Source organism: Lutra lutra, chromosome 17 (assembly GCF_902655055.1).
Source record: "Lutra lutra chromosome 17, mLutLut1.2, whole genome shotgun sequence".
NCBI lineage: Eukaryota > Metazoa > Chordata > Mammalia > Carnivora > Mustelidae > Lutra > Lutra lutra.
Genome location: NC_062294.1, coordinates 31,990,147 through 31,997,298, shown reverse-complemented (window position 1 = coordinate 31,997,298; position 7,152 = coordinate 31,990,147). Strand labels below are relative to the sequence as shown.

General features: G+C 47.6%; 1 long non-coding RNA gene across 1 annotated transcript; it reads right to left on the bottom strand.

Annotated features, from left to right (window-relative positions):
• Positions 1-4,258: 4,258 nt before the first annotated feature.
• Positions 4,259-5,901, bottom strand: LOC125089587 (uncharacterized). The gene is made up of 2 exons (XR_007123985.1): positions 5,686-5,901; positions 4,259-4,670 (listed from the first exon to the last, which is right to left on the bottom strand). It is a non-coding gene; the product is annotated as an uncharacterized LOC125089587 (long non-coding RNA).
• Between the last annotated feature and the right edge of the window lie 1,251 nt (positions 5,902-7,152).

Here is a 7,152-nt window from a genome sequence, read left to right as displayed (position 1 = left end):
TAGCATCAAAGCTGATGGAAATGTCTGCTGCTGATGCAAGCAAGACTTTGGTGTCAGTGGCTGGTGACAACATGTCGAATTGCTACAAATGCTTTGTGACAGAAATAGGGATGCTGGGTCCTATGATGTAGGGTAGTAGTTAGGGTCCTCCAACCCTGACTGAAAACTTTATTAACAGCTCAGGAAAATGTGGCTGGTGTTTGACCCCAGTCATGACGAAATAGTGTGAGACCCAGATAAAAATATGAAAGCTATTTTTTTTAAGATTTTATTTATTTGAAACAGAGAGAGAGAGATCACAAGTATGCAGAGAGGCAGGCATAGAGAGAGAGGAGAAAGCAGGCTCCCCGCTGAGCAGAGAGCGCGATGCAGGCCTCGATCCCAGGACCCTGAGATCATGACCCGAGCTGAAGGCAGAGGCTTAACCCACTGAGCCACCCAGGCGCCCTATGAAAGCTATTTTTAAAAAATAACTTTAAAAACATATTTTTAAAATTTAAAAATTTTAAATTTAAAAAAATAAATATAAAAAATTTTAAAACATTTTTAAAAATTTAAAAAAAAATTTTAAAATATGAAGCTATTTTTAAAAATGCTAAGAGTACCATTCCTCTGCTCAAAGTTATCCATGGCATCAGTTTCCTATTGCTGCTGTAACAAGTTACCACCAAGTAACTTTAAACCATACAAATTCATGATTTTACAATTCTGGAGTCAGACATCCAACGTGGCGTCACTGAGCTAACATCAAGGTGTTGGCAGGGCTGTTTTTCCTTCTGGAGGCTCTGGAGGAGATCCCTGCCTTCTTGCCTTTTCTGGCTTTTAGAGGCCGCTAGAATCCCTTGGCTCATGGCCCTTGCCTTCATCATCCAAGCCAGCAAGGTCACATCTCTCTGACCCTTATTCCTTTGTCATGTTTCTCTGTGTCCATAGCTGGGACGTCCTCTTTTAAGGACTGGAATGATTGGATTGGGCTCACCTGAATAATCTAGGATAATCTCCCCATATCAAGTTCTATGCCATTAATCCCACATGCAAAGTTTCTTTTTGCCTGACAAGGTAACATTTACAGGTTCTGGAGATTAGGACATGGGTTTTTGGGGGCCATTTTTTATCTGCCACAAATAAAACCCCCAGAAATGTGACCTTACCTGTCCCTAACTTAGTTGTACTATCTCTACATCATGTGCTCTCAGACACAGAGCCACCCTCCAGGCTTTACGCAGGTCCTTGGGGCAGGCGCACACTCACAGACCCTCCACCTACCACCTGCCTGGCCTCTCCCCACCCACCCCTCAGGAAGGGGGGAAAGGAGGGAAGGGGGAAAGAAAGGAAGGGGGAAAGGAAGGAAGGAGAAAAGAAAGAAAAGGATGATAGAGAGATCTCTGTTCTCTAGAGTAGATTTTCTGACATTTCCTTAGTCAATACAATGGTAAAGTAGCCACAGCAATGGCAGAAGTAACATAACACAGGTTATTTTGTGAACTTTGAAGATCTGATTTAATAAACTTGGGCCAGTCACATTGTTCCTGAACTCATTTGCCTGGTAAGCAAAATATTATTGCTGAGAAAAGTAGATGTAAGCCATTTTGGCTGACATTAACAAATTCTAACAGGCATAAGAATGTTGAGAACCCACCAATTTTTGTTTGAAAGTGGGCTTGGATTAAAAAAAAAAAAATTAGCACAGAGAAAAGAATATGTTGAAACACAGCTACTCTGGGTCACAAAACAGCTCACCAGAGCAAAAGTTATGCTACTTGATAAAGCTAACACAACATTGGACCTTATTGATGTAGGTATGGCCCTCGGCAGTAGCATTACAAAAATCTGTCTAGACAAAACAAAGAAGTACGCTGCTCTGGCAGAAGAGCTAACTTCCTTATGGAAACTGAGGAACATCAAAGTCAAGGCAGTCATCCTCTTGGCAATGGGAACCCTCCCATTGTTTGTGTCCTCTGCACAAACCACACATCTGTGGTGTGGGATCGAGCGCATGGTTGGGATTTGTATAGGAAAGAGTGCTTGCTTTTGCTTATCCTTCATTCATTGCTCATTTTGGAAATAACACCCCAATTTTTCATGGAGTGCTAACTCTCTACTACTCACAGTCATTGCTGGGGAGAACTGACTCCACCCCTGGCTACAGAAATTAGCCCACAACCCAAGATGGGTCAATGGAAATTCTGCCTCTTCCTGACCACCAACATTTGGTCCAGCAGTGGACATGTGTCATAGTTGGGGCCAATGAGGCTCCTTCCCTTGGAATTTCACAGAAACTTGCTTAAGTCATAGACATATGTGACAGAGACAGGGACACATTGTTCAATGACATAGGGAAATAGCTTTCACCAACCCTGCTTGAGAACTTTGTTATCAGCTCAGAAAAATGTGGATGATGTTGGATCCCCCAATCAGGGTTAAATAGAGTGTGACCCAGATTAAAATTTGCAGCTTCTTAAAAAAAAAAAAAAATCTGATAGTACCATTCCTCTGCTCAAAGCCTTCAGTGATTTTTCTCAAGTATGCATCAGTTTCCTATTGCTGCTATAACAAATTACCACAAACTAAATGTAAACCATTCAAATTCATTATTTAACTGTTCTGGAGTCAGAAGTCTGGCATGAAGATATGGAAGGGATCTGGGTTATCATGTGGGGAAAATCTCACTGAAAACCAAAGTCAGCAAGGAACAAAGAAGAGCCAAGAGGTGGAGGAAGGGTCCTGGTGGAAGAGCTGAAGCTATGGTGCTCTATGGAATTCACTGGAACATGAGCCAATCCATTGCTCTTGGGGGTACAATCTACATGGAAGTCCCTAAGTACAGGTGACCTCATGTGGCTCTGAGCCCAGATACCCTCCCATACCTCAGATTGGAAAACTGAGTTGCCCAGGAACTTCCTTGACCACCTGCCTCACAGAACTTGTGTCCCAGGTGGTTCTGAACTGCTGTGTCTCTATTCAAGCTTGAGCCTCTGCTGGGTTGGTCTTCCTTCCCCAACTCCTCCACTAAGTAAATAGTTTCTCAGTCCTTCAGGCCCAATGGGGAGACTTCAGCATGAAGTCTCTTCTCCCTGCCCAGTCACTGATCACCCTCTTGACTTGTCACCTGACAGCTCCCACAACCCTCACGAGGAGACCCTGCAAATTATTTGATGCCTGCCTGTCTCCCTCTCTGTACTGTGAGCTCTTGAGGACAGGTACCATGAATGGTTCAACTCTGATCCCGCAGTTCACAGACGGCCTGGCTCAGTGGCCAGACAGTGGACAGTATTAGGATGGACACTGGGGAGTAGTCAAAGTTCTGTGAGGCTTTGTAAATTTCTATTTAGAGGTTTGAACTCTCTCATGAGAGCAACAGGGAGATCCATTGAGGGGTTAAAGCAGCGGGGAGGCAGGAAATTTCTGGCATGCTGACATGAGCTTCTGCTTTGCTCCTGAGAGGAAGATCCATCCCTGAGCCCTACTCTTGGTTCTGTTTCTGACATTCTGAGTTTTCTCCTTAGGACCTGCTAATCCTTCCACTCAACCTCTGTGGGGCTACGGAATATGTCTTCTTACCCAAGCACCAGCAGCCTCTTGGATCTCTGGGTCACACCTATGGTTCATACCCCAGCCTGGGACCCCCTGCAGTGGCATTTTGACCTCCTTCTATTTGCAGACTTTACCTGGAAAATATCCAGAGAGTGCCTCCACCCTCTGACCCTGTGTTTTACTGGATCACTTCTTACTGGCTGGAGGTAGCCAAATTGCTCTTGATCTCACGCTAGGAGGCCATTGATGTCTCTGTGATTCTGTGGGGTGCCTTTCTCAACTCAAAGCATCTGCTGCAAAGCTGATTTGGGAAAGGTGTGATTTTTGAAAGGCATGTTCATTTATGGTTGCTGTACCCTGTCACCACGTTAGGTCATGAGGCCAAACCCAGAAGAGGAACAAGGATGCTCAGAGGGAGGGGAGTAAGCTGGGGAGCAACTGTGACTCAAGAATTCATCTCAGATTCACGCACATCCAACAGTCCGTCCTTCGTCAGCAGGGGAAAATCAGCACAAGTGGAAACCACGATTTCCCAATGTGTGGCCATTCAGAGATATGCAGACACGTTACCTGGACAAAGGAATGGATCTCTTCCTTCTTATTCCAGATATCGGCTCTTTCACAGTTGTCGCAAAAGGACCTTGGCAAAGGTTCAGTTCCCTGGATGAGAAGTGAGTGTTTCATTTTTCAGGGGAACACCCACTTTTCAAGTAGACAGAGCTTGGATATCATACCTAATTATTTAATTAGATCACACACATTTGTTTAAATACATACTTGAACATGTTTTCTTATCATACTTGGTTATATTACTAGGCTAACAATGACACCCCACAGTACTTTGATATGAGAGCAGAGGGAATGAATGAAAATTGGGAAGCCTCCCAAAGAGAAAACAATCCATGAGTGTTCATAGTGGTGGGGCATGAGGTAGGGGAAGGACAGGAATTACTTTTGGAGGTTCAACTTCTCAAGGGCAGAATCAAAACTGTTCAAGTCAGCTATATGGAACCCACCATGAACTGAAGTCAAAAGGAAATTCACTGGTCTGGATTTCTGTTGATCCTGAAACGAGGGCACGGAACTGATATCGATGGGCAGAAAGTCTTACCCGAGATGGGGGAGGGTCTCTTGTGCTGCAAAAGTTGAGAACCATCATTATAAAAACCTGAAATTGAAGAAGGCATAAAGAGACAGACTTGCCCCAATCTTGGAACGCCCCCCCCCTTTTAGAACCATCATTATAAAAAATTTCCCCTGTCCTTCCTTGCCCAAGAGCTGCACCCCGTGATTTCATGGGCTGGCATTTCTGTTTGGCTTCACACAAGGGTTGAACACCCTCCTTCTGTCTGCAAGTGTCCTTGGGCACAGTCTGAGGTGCTGCTGGGGGCAGCCGTCTATGTGGGCAGGAACAGTGGGTGCTGAGGGGCTCTGGGTGGGACAACACCAGCGTCCTTCCATCTGGGATTTCCATCCCAGAAGCCTGGTTGACCAAGACTGTATGCCAGAATGATAACATTTCTCCTCCTGAGGCTCTTGGAAAAGGACTACCCTCTTGAGAATCCTTTTATTTTATTTATTTTATATTTATTTATTTATTTCAGAGAGACAGAGAGAGAACAGGGGGAAGGGCAGAGGGAGAGAATCTTCAAGCAGACTCACCACTGAGCGCTGAGCCCATGCGGACTTCCATCCCACGACCCATTAGATCACGACCTGAGACCAAACCGAGAGTGGGGCCCTTCACTGACTGAGCCATCAGGCGCCCCGAGAATCCCTTTAAAGATGTTATCTCTTTCCTAGTGTTTCTAGCTAAGGACTAGCGGTGGCCATTGTTGGGGACATCGATTGGAACCATTTCTTCTCTGACATTTGAGCTGAAATTCCGTCTCCCGATGGCAAGATTTCCCAGGGCATCCACGTTTCTAGAGAGGAGCGGATCAAGCGCGGAGCTGGAGGCTTGCCACCGGTACCGGTTTGCTGCGTGATGCCATACAAGTTGCCGTGCGTCTCTGAGCCTCGCTTTCTCTGCCTATAAATAGCCGCAGGGAGGCAGCTTCTTTGATCTGGCCTCCAGGGAGGCCGATTTCGCTCTGCAGAGGGGAGGGGAAAGGAGGATGGGGTGGGACGATGCCATTCCCAGGACTGCACCTCGACGCCAGTCGGTGGGAGCGTGCCCCGCTTCGCCCCCAGATCCTGAGAACCTGCTGGAGGTGGCAGGAGCGTGGAACCCAAGTGATTTATCCACCGGGAAGGAAATGAATTGGTGGGCGGCGGGAAGGACCATACCCTGGGTGGGTGACACAGAGAATGGGAAGAAATACTCCCCTTACCCCCTACCCCCACCCCCAAAGCAACGCGGCTCAGGGTGGCCCGGAAGCTGCTTTGGTTCATGATGTCATAAAAGACGCGGGCAGCCCGCTCCCCGCTGCCTGTCACACGCGGGGCTTTGAACGAGGGGCCGTGATGGATAAGGGGGCCCCTCAACTCGCTTTTATCCGCAGACGGATGTCAGGACCGCGTGCCCACCCCGCCGGGCTTTCATTTTCCCTCTTGCTTTCCCCACGCCTTTAATCAAGGCCTCGAAGGTAATTGCTCTGTGGACAAACAGCTCGCGGCCTGGTGTGCAACTAACAATTAGTTTAGGGGCTGTGATCTATAAATTTTGAGGAGAAGGAAAGAGGATTTGGTGCACTTGGGCTATCGTTTCTAATGAAGAAAAATAACACACCGGAAGGGATCCCGAGTGTTAGCAAAGCAACTTAATATCATCTGGTCGTGATTTGTAGGGCTCGATAATGCCTTGTGATCTTGGGGAGAGAGAGAAAACGGGGTGGGTAGGGGTGCGCTGTTGCCGGTGGTGTTTCTTAAAAAGAAAAAAAAAAAAAAAGCCCCTGGCTTCGTGTGTATGAGATTTATGACACGCGGGCGGCCATCTGTATAAACCCCATGGATCTTCCATCACTGTCCCCCGTCTCTGTAAACGAGGCTGGCCTGAGAGGGACACCATAGGAATGTCGTCCTATTTATTGTTTATAAAAATAAACTGGCTGGCCAGGGATGTATGTGAGGAATTTATATCAAGCAGCTGCACAAGCAAGTGGCCCGGGAGCGGGGGAGCGGAGGAAGTGGGGAGTGGGGGAAGGTGTGACCCCCAGCACAGAGCAGGCCCTCTCCCATCGGCCAGGGGAGGACCACTTTGGGAGATGAAAGGGAAGGAGGGAGGGAGGAGGCCAGATTCAATATCCAACCAGGTCAAACCCCTCTTCCCTTTGGTGCAACCACTGAGCGGCGGCGCTTGGAAGGCTGGTCTTGGAGGAGCGGGGCTCCCGTCCCAGAGGAAACACTGGTGTGGACCCTGAGGGGCGTCCCTGGGGTCCTCAAGGGGATCGAGGAGCAAAAGAAGACATTGAACCCAATCAAAGGCTCCCCGATGCGTTGCTGTTTTAAGAGCTGGGTGCTGTCTGGCTTTTGACTAAGGAGCAGCTTCCAGTGGGAAGGGTAAGAGTGGGTTCCATCAGCCGGCCCTCCATCTGGGGTGTCGTGGCCTGAGCTCTGTCATGTGCATGTGAGGTAGGCTGTGTCAGGGCTGCTCAGACCCAAAGGGGCCATCTGCTC